We start from the raw sequence: 13,661 nt of genomic DNA, 5'->3' as shown, positions 1-13,661 counted from the left end.
CAGAGACACTACAGTAGGGAGTCATTTAGCAGAGGCTCTTATCCAGAGACACTACAGTAGGGAGTCATTTAGCAGAGGCTCTTATCCAGAGACACTACAGTAGGAGTCATTTAGCAGAGTCTCTTATCCAGAGACACTACAGTAGGGAGTCATTTAGCAGAGGCTCTTATCCAGAGACACTACAGTAGGGAGTCATTTAGCAGAGTCTCTTATCCAGAGACACACTACAGTAGGGAGTCATTTAGCAGAGGCTCTTATCCAGAGACACTACAGTAGGGAGTCATTTAGCAGTCTCTTATCCAAAGACACTAGAGTAGGGAGTCATTTAGCAGAGGTTCTTATCCAGAGACACTACAGTAGGGAGTCATTTAGCAGAGTCTCTTATCCAGAGACACTACAGTAGGGAGTCATTTAGCAGAGTCTCTTATCCAGAGACACTACAGTAGGGAGTCATTTAGCAGAGGCTCTTATCCAGAGACACTACAGTAGGGAGTCATTTAGCAGAGTCTCTTATCCAGAGACACTACAGTAGGGAGTCATTTAGCAGAGTCTCTTATCCAGAGACACTACAGTAGGGAGTCATTTAGCAGAGTCTCTTATCCAGAGACACTACAGTAGGGAGTCATTTAGCAGAGTCTCTTATCCAGAGACACTACAGTAGGGAGTCATTTAGCAGTCATTTAGGGAGTCATTTAGAGTTCTCTATCCAGAGACACTACAGTAGGGAGTCATTTAGCAGAGGATCTTATCCAGAGACACTACAGTAGGGAGTCATTTAGCAGAGGCTCTTATCCAGAGACACTACAGTAGGGAGTCATTTAGCAGAGGCTCTTATCCAGAGACACTACAGTTGGGAGTCATTTAGCAGAGGCTCTTATCCAGAGACACTACAGTAGGGAGTCATTTAGCAGAGGCTCTTATCCGGAGACACTACAGTAGGGAGTCATTTAGCAGAGGCTCTTATCCGGAGACACTACAGTAGGGAGTCATTTAGCAGAGTCTCTTATCCAGAGACACTACAGTAGGGAGTCATTTAGCAGAGTCTCTTATCCAGAGACACTACAGTAGGGAGTCATTTAGCAGAGTCTCTTATCCAGAGACACTACAGTAGGGAGTCATTTAGCAGAGGCTCTTATCCAGAGACACTACAGTAGGGAGTCATTTAGCAGAGTCTCTTATCCAGAGACACTACAGTAGGGAGTCATTTAGCAGAGGGTTCTTATCCAGAGACACTACAGTAGGGAGTCATTTAGCAGAGGCTCTTATCCAGAGACACTACAGTAGGGAGTCATTTAGCAGAGTCTCTTATCCAGAGACACTACAGTAGGGAGTCATTTAGCAGAGTCTCTTATCCAGAGACACTACAGTAGGGAGTCATTTAGCAGAGTCTCTTATCCAGACACTACAGTAGGGAGTCATTTAGCAGAGTCTCTTATCCAGAGACACTACAGTAGGGAGTCATTTAGCAGAGTCTCTTATCCAGAGACACTACAGTAGGGAGTCATTTAGCAGAGTCTCTTATCCAGAGACACTACAGTAGGGAGTCATTTAGCAGAGTCTCTTATCCAGAGACACTACAGTAGGGAGTCATTTAGCAGAGGATCTTATCCAGAGACACTACAGTAGGGAGTCATTTAGCAGAGTCTCTTATCCAGAGACACTACAGTAGGGAGTCATTTAGCAGAGTCTCTTATCCAGAGACACTACAGTAGGGAGTCATTTAGCAGAGTCTCTTATCCAGAGACACTACAGTAGGGAGTCATTTAGCAGTCTCTTATCCAGAGACACTACAGTAGGGAGTCATTTAGCAGAGGCTCTTATCCAGAGACACTACAGTAGGGAGTCATTTAGCAGAGTCTCTTATCCAGAGACACTACAGTAGGGAGTCATTTAGCAGAGGCTCTTATCCAGAGACACTACAGTAGGGAGTCATTTAGCAGAGGCTCTTATCCAGAGACACTACAGTAGGGAGTCATTTAGCAGAGGCTCTTATCCAGAGACACTACAGTAGGGAGTCATTTAGCAGAGGCTCTTATCCAGAGACACTACAGTAGGGAGTCATTTAGCAGAGGCTCTTATCCAGAGACACTACAGTAGGGAGTCATTTAGAGTCTTATTTAGCATTTAGAGAGGCTCTTATCCAGAGACACATTTAGAGAGGCACTACAGTAGGGAGTCATTTAGCAGAGTCTCTTATCCAGAGACACTACAGTAGGAGTCATTTAGCAGAGTCTCTTATCCAGAGACACTACAGTAGGGAGTCATTTAGCAGAGTCTCTTATCCAGAGACACTACAGTAGGGAGTCATTTAGCAGAGTCTCTTATCCAGAGACACTACAGTAGGGAGTCATTTAGCAGAGTCTCTTATCCAGAGACACTACAGTAGGGAGTCATTTAGCAGAGGCTCTTATCCAGAGACACTACAGTAGGGAGTCATTTAGCAGAGTCTCTTATCCAGAGACACTACAGTAGGGAGTCATTTAGCAGAGGCTCTTATCCAGAGACACTACAGTAGGGAGTCATTTAGCAGAGTCTCTTATCCAGAGACACTACAGTAGGGAGTCATTTAGCAGAGTCTCTTATCCAGAGACACTACAGTAGGGAGTCATTTAGCAGAGTCTCTTATCCAGAGACACTACAGTAGGGAGTCATTTAGCAGAGTCTCTTATCCAGAGACACTACAGTAGGGAGTCATTTAGCAGAGTCTCTTATCCAGAGACACTACAGTAGGGAGTCATTTAGCAGAGTCTCTTATCCAGAGACACTACAGTAGGGAGTCATTTAGCAGAGTCTCTTATCCAGAGACACTACAGTAGGGAGTCATTTAGCAGAGTCTCTTATCCAGAGACACTACAGTAGGGAGTCATTTAGCAGAGTCTCTTATCCAGAGACACTACAGAAGGGAGTCATTTAGCAGAGGATCTTATCCAGACACTACAGTAGGGAGTCATTTAGCAGAGTCTCTTATCCAGAGACACTACAGTAGGGAGTCATTTAGCAGAGTCTCTTATCCAGAGACACTACAGTAGGGAGTCATTTAGCAGAGTCTCTTATCCAGAGACACTACAGTAGGGAGTCATTTAGCAGAGGCTCTTATCCAGAGACACTACAGTAGGGAGTCATTTAGCAGAGTCTCTTATCCAGAGACACTACAGTAGGGAGTCATTTAGCAGAGTCTCTTATCCAGAGACACTACAGTAGGGAGTCATTTAGCAGTCTCTTATCCAGAGACACTACAGTAGGGAGTCATTTAGCAGAGGTTCTTATCCAGAGACACTACAGTAGGGAGTCATTTAGCAGAGGCTCTTATCCAGAGACACTACAGTAGGGAGTCATTTAGCAGAGGCTCTTATCCAGAGACACTACAGTAGGGAGTCATTTAGCAGAGGCTCTTATCCAGAGACACTACAGTAGGGAGTCATTTAGCAGAGGCTCTTATCCAGAGACACTACAGTAGGGAGTCATTTAGCAGAGGCTCTTATCCAGAGACACTACAGTAGGGAGTCATTTAGCAGAGGCTCTTATCCAGAGACACTACAGTAGGGAGTCATTTAGCAGAGTCTCTTATCCAGAGACACTACAGTAGGGAGTCATTTAGCAGAGTCTCTTATCCAGAGACACTACAGTAGGGAGTCATTTAGCAGAGGCTCTTATCCAGAGACACTACAGTAGGGAGTCATTTAGCAGAGTCTCTTATCCAGAGACACTACAGTAGGGAGTCATTTAGCAGTCTCTTATCCAGAGACACTACAGTAGGGAGTCATTTAGCAGAGGCTCTTATCCAGAGACACTACAGTAGGGAGTCATTTAGCAGAGTCTCTTATCCAGAGACACTACAGTAGGGAGTCATTTAGCAGAGTCTCTTATCCAGAGACACTACAGTAGGGAGTCATTTAGCAGAGGCTCTTATCCAGAGACACTACAGTAGGGAGTCATTTAGCAGAGTCTCTTATCCAGAGACACTACAGTAGGGAGTCATTTAGCAGAGTCTCTTATCCAGAGACACTATTTAGCAGTACACTACAGGAGTCATTTAGCAGAGTCTCTTATCCAGAGACACTACAGTAGGGAGTCATTTAGCAGAGGCTCTTATCCAGAGACACTACAGTAGGGAGTCATTTAGCAGAGTCTCTTATCCAGAGACACTACAGTAGGGAGTCATTTAGCAGAGTCTCTTATCCAGAGACACTCTCATTTATCTCTTAGAGACACTACAGTAGGGAGTCATTTAGCAGAGTCTCTTATCCAGAGACACTACAGTAGGGAGTCATTTAGCAGAGTCTCTTATCCAGAGACACTACAGTAGGGAGTCATTTAGCAGAGTCTCTTATCCAGAGACACTACAGTAGGGAGTCATTTAGCAGAGTCTCTTATCCAGAGACACTACAGTAGGGAGTCATTTAGCAGAGTCTCTTATCCAGAGACACTACAGTAGGGAGTCATTTAGCAGAGTCTCTTATCCAGAGACACTACAGTAGGGAGTCATTTAGCAGAGTTCTTATCCAGAGACACTACAGTAGGGAGTCATTTAGCAGAGGATCTTATCCAGAGACACTACAGTAGGGAGTCATTTAGCAGAGGCTCTTATCCAGAGACACTACAGTAGGGAGTCATTTAGCAGAGTCTCTTATCCAGAGACACTACAGTAGGGAGTCATTTAGCAGAGTCTCTTATCCAGAGACACTACAGTAGGGAGTCATTTAGCAGAGGCTCTTATCCAGAGACACTACAGTAGGGAGTCATTTAGCAGAGTCTCTTATCCAGAGACACTACAGTAGGGAGTCATTTAGCAGAGTCTCTTATCCAGAGACACTACAGTAGGGAGTCATTTAGCAGAGTCTTATTTAGAGACACTACAGTAGGGAGTCATTTAGCAGAGTCTCTTATCCAGAGACACTACAGTAGGGAGTCATTTAGCAGAGTCTCTTATCCAGAGACACTACAGTAGGGAGTCATTTAGCAGAGGTCTCTTATCCAGAGACACTACAGTAGGGAGTCATTTAGCAGAGGATCTTATATCATTTAGCAGAGACTTACTACAGTAGGGAGTCATTTAGCAGAGGCTCTTATCCAGAAACACTACAGTAGGGAGTCATTTAGCAGAGTCTCTTATCCAGAGACACTACAGTAGGGAGTCATTTAGCAGAGTCTCTTATCCAGAGACACTACAGTAGGGAGTCATTTAGCAGTCTCTTATCCAGAAGACACTACAGTAGGGAGTCATTTAGCAGAGGTCTCTTATCCAGAGACACTACAGTAGGGAGTCATTTAGCAGAGGATCTTATCCAGAGACACTACAGTAGGGAGTCATTTAGCAGAGGATCTTACCAGACACTACAGTAGGGAGTCATTTAGCAGAGGCTCTTACCCAGAAACACTACAGTAGGGAGTCATTTAGCAGAGTCTCTTATCCAGAGACACTACAGTAGGGAGTCATTTAGCAGAGGCTCTTATCCAGAGACACTACAGTAGGGAGTCATTTAGCAGAGGCTCTTATCCAGAGACACTACAGTAGGGAGTCATTTAGCAGAGGCTCTTATCCAGAGACACTACAGTAGGGAGTCATTTAGCAGAGGCTCTTATCCAGAGACACTACAGTAGGGAGTCATTTAGCAGAGTCTCTTATCCAGAGACACTACAGTAGGGAGTCATTTAGCAGAGGCTCTTATCCAGAGACACTACAGTAGGGAGTCATTTAGCAGAGTCTCTTATCCAGAGACACTACAGTAGGGAGTCATTTAGCAGAGTCTCTTATCCAGAGACACTACAGTAGGGAGTCATTTAGCAGAGTCTCTTATCCAGAGACACTACAGTAGGGAGTCATTTAGCAGAGTCTCTTATCCAGAGACACTACAGTAGGGAGTCATTTAGCAGAGTCTCTTATCCAGAGACACTACAGTAGGGAGTCATTTAGCAGAGTCTCTTATCCAGAGACACTACAGTAGGGAGTCATTTAGCAGAGTCTCTTATCCAGAGACACTACAGTAGGGAGTCATTTAGCAGAGGATCTTATCCAGACACTACAGTAGGGAGTCATTTAGCAGAGGCTCTTACCCAGAAACACTACAGTAGGGAGTCATTTAGCAGAGTCTCTTATCCAGAGACACTACAGTAGGGAGTCATTTAGCAGAGGCTCTTATCCAGGGACACTACAGTCATCATTTAGCAGAGGCTCTTCCAGAGACACTACAGTAGGGAGTCATTTAGCAGAGGCTCTTATCCAGAGACACTACAGTTGGGAGTCATTTAGCAGAGTCTCTTATCCAGAGACACTACAGTAGGGAGTCATTTAGCAGAGTCTCTTATCCAGAGACACTACAGTAGGGAGTCATTTAGCAGAGTCTCTTATCCAGAGACACTACAGTAGGGAGTCATTTAGCAGAGTCTCTTATCCAGAGACACTACAGTAGGGAGTCATTTAGCAGAGTCTCTTATCCAGAGACACTACAGTAGGGAGTCATTTAGCAGAGTCTCTTATCCAGAGACACTACAGTAGAGGTCATTTAGCAGAGTCTCTTATCCAGAGACACTACAGTAGGGAGTCATTTAGCAGAGTCTCTTATCCAGAGACACTACAGTAGGGAGTCATTTAGCAGAGTCTCTTATCCAGAGACACTACAGTAGGGAGTCATTTAGCAGTCTCTTATCCAAAGACACTAGAGTAGGGAGTCATTTAGCAGAGGTTCTTATTCAGAGACACTACAGTAGGGAGTCATTTAGCAGAGGATCTTATCCAGAGACACTACAGTAGGGAGTCATTTAGCAGAGTCTCTTATCCAGAGACACTACAGTAGGGAGTCATTTAGCAGAGTCTCTTATCCAGAGACACTACAGTAGGGAGTCATTTAGCAGTAGGGAGTCATTTAGCAGAGTCTCTTATCCAGAGACACTACAGTAGGGAGTCATTTAGCAGAGTCTCTTATCCAGAGACACTACAGTAGGGAGTCATTTAGCAGAGTCTCTTATCCAGAGACACTACAGAAGGGAGTCATTTAGCAGAGGATCTTATCCAGACACTACAGTAGGGAGTCATTTAGCAGAGGATCTTATCCAGACACTACAGTAGGGAGTCATTTAGCAGAGGCTCTTACCCAGAAACACTACAGTAGGGAGTCATTTAGCAGAGGCTCTTATCCAGAGACACTACAGTTGGGAGTCATTTAGCAGAGGCTGTTATCCAGGGACACTACAGTTCAGAGTCATTTAGCAGAGGCTCTTATCCATAGACACTACAGTTGGGAGTCATTTAGCAGAGGCTCTTATCCAGAGACACTACAGTTGGGAGTCATTTCGCAGAGGCTCTTATCCAGAGACACTACAGTTGGGAGTCATTTAGCAGAGGCTCTTATCCAGAGACACTACAGTAGGGAGTCATTTAGCAGAGGCTCTTATCCAGAGACACTACAGTAGGGAGTCATTTAGCAGAGTCTCTTATCCAGAGACACTACAGTAGGGAGTCATTTAGCAGAGTCTCTTATCCAGAGACACTACAGTAGGGAGTCATTTAGCAGAGTCTCTTATCCAGAGACACTACAGTAGGGAGTCATTTAGCAGAGTCTCTTATCCAGAGACACTACAGTAGGAGTCTTATCAGAGACACTTTAGTCATTTAGCAGAGTCTCTTATCCAGAGACACTACAGTAGGGAGTCATTTAGCAGAGTCTCTTATTCAGAGACACTACAGTAGGGAGTCATTTAGCAGAGGTTCTTATCCAGAGACACTACAGTAGGGAGTCATTTAGCAGAGGCTCTTATCCAGAGACACTACAGTAGGGAGTCATTTAGCAGAGGATCTTATCCAGACACTACAGTAGGGAGTCATTTAGCAGAGGCTCTTATCCAGAGACACTACAGTAGGGAGTCATTTAGCAGAGTCTCTTATCCAGAGACACTACAGTAGGGAGTCATTTAGCAGAGTCTCTTATCCAGAGACACTACAGTAGGGAGTCATTTAGCAGAGTCTCTTATCCAGACACTACAGTAGGGAGTCATTTAGCAGAGTCTCTTATCCAGAGACACTACAGTAGGGAGTCAGTTAGCAGAGGATCTTATCCAGACACTACAGTAGGGAGTCATTTAGCAGATCCAGAGACACTACAGTTCATTTAGCCTCTTATCCAGAGACACTACAGTAGGGAGTCATTTAGCAGAGTCTCTTATCCAGAGACACTACAGTAGGGAGTCATTTAGCAGAGGCTCTTATCCAGAGACACTACAGTAGGGAGTCATTTAGCAGAGGCTCTTATCCAGAGACACTACAGTATCATTTAGAGAGTCTCTTATCCAGAGACACTACAGTAGGGAGTCATTTAGCAGAGTCTCTTATCCAGAGACACTACAGTAGGGAGTCATTTAGCAGAGTCTCTTATCCAGAGACACTACAGTAGGGAGTCATTTAGCAGAGGCTCTTATCCAGAGACACTACAGTAGGGAGTCATTTAGCAGAGGTTCTTATTCAGAGACACTACAGTAGGGAGTCATTTAGCAGAGGATCTTATCCAGAGACACTACAGTAGGGAGTCATTTAGCAGAGGCTCTTATCCAGAGACACTACAGTAGGGAGTCATTTAGCAGAGGCTCTTATCCAGAGACACTACAGTAGGGAGTCATTTAGCAGAGTCTCTTATCCAGAGACACTACAGTAGGGAGTCATTTAGCAGTCTCTTATCCAAAGACACTAGAGTAGGGAGTCATTTAGCAGAGGTTCTTATTCAGAGACACTACAGTAGGGAGTCATTTAGCAGAGGATCTTATCCAGACACTACAGTAGGGAGTCATTTAGCAGAGGCTCTTACCCAGAAACACTACAGTAGGGAGTCATTTAGCAGAGGCTCTTATCCAGAGACACTACAGTTGGGAGTCATTTAGCAGAGGCTCTTATCCAGGGACACTACAGTAGGGAGTCATTTAGCAGAGGCTCTTATCCAGAGACACTACAGTTGGGAGTCATTTAGCAGAGGCTCTTATCCAGAGACACTACAGTTGGGAGTCATTTCGCAGAGGCTCTTATCCAGAGACACTACAGTTGGGAGTCATTTAGCAGAGGCTCTTATCCAGAGACACTACAGTAGGGAGTCATTTAGCAGAGGCTCTTATCCGGAGACACTACAGTTGGGAGTCATTTAGCAGAGTCTCTTATCCAGAGACACTACAGTAGGGAGTCATTTAGCAGAGTCTCTTATCCAGAGACACTACAGTAGGGAGTCATTTAGCAGAGTCTCTTATCCAGAGACACTACAGTAGGGAGTCATTTAGCAGAGTCTCTTATCCAGAAGACACTACAGTAGGGAGTCATTTAGCATTACAGTAGGGAGTCATTTAGCAGAGGTCTCTTATCCAGAGACACTACAGTAGGGAGTCATTTAGCAGAGTCTCTTATCCAGAGACACTACAGTAGGGAGTCATTTAGCAGAGTCTTTATCCAGAGACACTACAGTAGGGAGTCATTTAGCAGAGGCTCTTATCCAGAGACACTACAGTAGGGAGTCATTTAGCAGTCTCTTATCCAGAGACACTACAGTAGGGAGTCATTTAGCAGAGTCTCTTATCCAGAGACACTACAGTAGGGAGTCATTTAGCAGAGGATCTTATCCAGAGACACTACAGTAGGGAGTCATTTAGCAGAGGCTCTTATCCAGAGACACTACAGTAGGGAGTCATTTAGCAGAGTCTCTTATCCAGAGACACTACAGTAGGGAGTCATTTAGCAGAGGTTCTTATCCAGAGACACTACAGTAGGGAGTCATTTAGCAGAGGTCTTATCCAGAGACACTACAGTAGGGAGTCATTTAGCAGAGGATCTTATCCAGAGACACTACAGTAGGGAGTCATTTAGCAGAGGCTCTTATCCAGAAACACTACAGTAGGGAGTCATTTAGCAGAGTCTCTTATCCAGAGACACTACAGTAGGGAGTCATTTAGCAGAGTCTCTTATCCAGAGACACTACAGTAGGGAGTCATTTAGCAGAGTCTTATCCAAAGACACTAGTCATTTAGCAGAGGTTCTTATCCAGAGACACTACAGTAGGGAGTCATTTAGCAGAGGTTCTCAGAGACACTACAGTAGGGAGTCATTTAGCAGAGGAGACACTACAGTAGGGAGTCATTTAGCAGAGGCTCTTATCCAGAAACACTACAGTAGGGAGTCATTTAGCAGAGGCTCTTATCCAGAGACACTACAGTAGGGAGTCATTTAGCAGAGGCTCTTATCCAGAGACACTACAGTAGGGAGTCATTTAGCAGAGGCTCTTATCCAGAGACACTACAGTAGGGAGTCATTTAGCAGTCATTTTTAGCAGAGTCTCTTATCCAGAGACACTACAGTAGGGAGTCATTTAGCAGAGGCTCTTATCCAGAGACACTACAGTAGGGAGTCATTTAGCAGAGTCTCTTATCCAGAGACACTACAGTAGGGAGTCATTTAGCAGAGGCTCTTACCCAGAAACACTACAGTAGGGAGTCATTTAGCAGAGTCTCTTATCCAGAGACACTACAGTAGGGAGTCATTTAGCAGAGTCTCTTATCCAGAGACACTACAGTAGGGAGTCATTTAGCAGAGTCTCTTATCCAGAGACAACAGTAGGGAGTCATTTAGCAGAGTCTCTTATCCAGAGACACTACAGTAGGGAGTCATTTAGCAGAGTCTCTTATCCAGAGACACTACAGTAGGGAGTCATTTAGCAGAGTCTCTATCCAGAGACACTACAGTAGGGAGTCATTTAGCAGAGTCTCTTATCCAGAGACACTACAGTAGGGAGTCATTTAGCAGAGTCTCTTATCCAGAGACACTACAGTAGGGAGTCATTTAGCAGAGTCTCTTATCCAGAGACACTACAGTAGGGAGTCATTTAGCAGAGGATCTTATCCAGAGACACTACAGTAGGGAGTCATTTAGCAGAGGATTATCCAGAGACACTACAGTAGGGAGTCATTTAGCAGAGGCTCTTATCCAGAGACACTACAGTAGGGAGTCATTTAGCAGAGTCTCTTATCCAGAGACACTACAGTAGGGAGTCATTTAGCAGAGTCTCTTATCCAGAGACACTACAGTAGGGAGTCATTTAGCAGAGTCTCTTATCCAGAGACACTACAGTAGGGAGTCATTTAGCAGAGTCTCTTATCCAGAGACACTACAGTAGGGAGTCATTTAGCAGTCTCTTATCCAGAGACACTACAGTAGGGAGTCATTTAGCAGAGTCTCTTATCCAGAGACACTACAGTAGGGAGTCATTTAGCAGAGTCTCTTATCCAGAGACACTACAGTAGGGAGTCATTTAGCAGAGTCTCTTATCCAGAGACACTACAGTAGGGAGTCATTTAGCAGAGGCTCTTATCCAGAGACACTACAGTAGGGAGTCATTTAGCAGAGGCTCTTATCCAGAGACACTACAGTAGGGAGTCATTTAGCAGAGGCTCTTATCCAGAGACACTACAGTAGGGAGTCATTTAGCAGAGGCTCTTATCCAGAGACACTACAGTAGGGAGTCATTTAGCAGAGTCTCTTATCCAGAGACACTACAGTAGGGAGTCATTTAGCAGAGTCTCTTATCCAGAGACACTACAGTAGGGTCATTTAGCAGAGGCTCTTATCCAGAGACACTACAGTAGGGAGTCATTTAGCAGAGTCTCTTATCCAGAGACACTACAGTAGGGAGTCATTTAGCAGAGTCTCTTATCCAGAGACACTACAGTAGGGAGTCATTTAGCAGAGTCTCTTATCCAGAGACACTACAGTAGGGAGTCATTTAGCAGTCTCTTATCCAGAGACACTACAGTAGGGAGTCATTTAGCAGAGGCTCTTATCCAGAGACACTACAGTAGGGAGTCATTTAGCAGAGTCTCTTATCCAGAGACACTACAGTAGGGAGTCATTTAGCAGAGGTTCTTATTCAGAGACACTACAGTAGGGAGTCATTTAGCAGAGGTTCTTATCCAGAGACACTACAGTAGGGAGTCATTTAGCAGAGGATCTTATCCAGACACTACAGTAGGGAGTCATTTAGCAGAGGCTCTTACCCAGAAACACTACAGTAGGGAGTCATTTAGCAGAGTCTCTTATCCAGAGACACTACAGTAGGGAGTCATTTAGCAGAGTCTCTTATCCAGAGACACTACAGTAGGGAGTCATTTAGCAGAGTCTCTTTTCCAGACACAACAGAAGGGAGTCATTTAGCAGTCTCTTATCCAGAGACACTACAGTAGGGAGTCATTTAGCAATGGATCTCATCCAGACACAACAGTTGGGAGTCATTTAGCAACGGATCTTATCCAGACACTACAGTAGGGAGTCATTTAGCAGAGTCTCTCATCCAGGGACACTACAGTAGGTAGTCATTTAGCAGAGGCTCTTATCCAGAGACACTACAGTTGGGAGTCATTTAGCAGAGGCTCTTATCCAGCACTACAGTCTCATTTAGCAGATCCAGAGACACTACAGTTGGGAGTCATTTAGCAGAGGCTCTTATCCAGAGACACTACAGTAGGGAGTCATTTAGCAGAGTCTCTTATCCAGAGACACTACAGTAGGGAGTCATTTAGCAGAGTCTCTTATCCAGAGACACTACAGTAGGGAGTCATTTAGCAGAGGCTCTTATCCAGAGACACTACAGTAGGGAGTCATTTAGCAGAGTCTCTTATCCAGAGACACTACAGTAGGGAGTCATTTAGCAGAGTCTCTTATCCAGAGACACTACAGTAGGGAGTCATTTAGCAGAGGCTCTTATCCAGAGACACTACAGTAGGGAGTCATTTAGCAGAGGCTCTTATCCAGAGACACTACAGTAGGGAGTCATTTAGCAGAGTCTCTTATCCAGAGACACTACAGTAGGGAGTCATTTAGCAGAGTCTCTTATCCAGAGACACTACAGTAGGGAGTCATTTAGCAGAGTCTCTTATCCAGACACTACAGTAGGGAGTCATTTAGCAGAGTCTCTTATCCAGAGACACTACAGTAGGGAGTCATTTAGCAGAGTCTCTTATCCAGAGACACTACAGTAGGGAGTCATTTAGCAGAGTCTCTTATCCAGAGACACTACAGTAGGGAGTCATTTAGCAGAGGCTCTTATCCAGAGACACTACAGTAGGGAGTCATTTAGCAGAGGCTCTTATCCAGAGACACTACAGTAGGGAGTCATTTAGCAGAGTCTCTTATCCAGAGACACTACAGTAGGGAGTCATTTAGCAGAGTCTCTTATCCAGAGACACTACAGTAGGGAGTCATTTAGCAGAGTCTCTTATCCAGAGACACTACAGTAGGGAGTCATTTAGCAGAGTCTCTTATCCAGACACTAGAGTAGGGAGTCATTTAGCAGAGGTTCTTATTCAGAGACACTACAGTAGGGAGTCATTTAGCAGAGGTTCTTATCCAGAGACACTACAGTAGGGAGTCATTTAGCAGAGGATCTTATCCAGAGACACTACAGTAGGGAGTCATTTAGCAGAGGCTCTTATCCAGAGACACTACAGTAGGGAGTCATTTAGCAGAGTCTCTTATCCAGAGACACTACAGTAGGGAGTCATTTAGCAGAGTCTCTTATCCAGAGACACTACAGTAGGGAGTCATTTAGCAGAGTCTCTTATCCAAAGACACTAGAGTAGGGAGTCATTTAGCAGAGGTTCTTATTCAGAGACACTACAGTAGGGAGTCATTTAGCAGAGGTTCT

This window comes from Oncorhynchus nerka, linkage group LG19, assembly GCF_034236695.1.
Source record: "Oncorhynchus nerka isolate Pitt River linkage group LG19, Oner_Uvic_2.0, whole genome shotgun sequence".
NCBI classification, from domain to species: domain Eukaryota; kingdom Metazoa; phylum Chordata; class Actinopteri; order Salmoniformes; family Salmonidae; genus Oncorhynchus; species Oncorhynchus nerka.
This window is presented reverse-complemented; position numbering follows the sequence as displayed.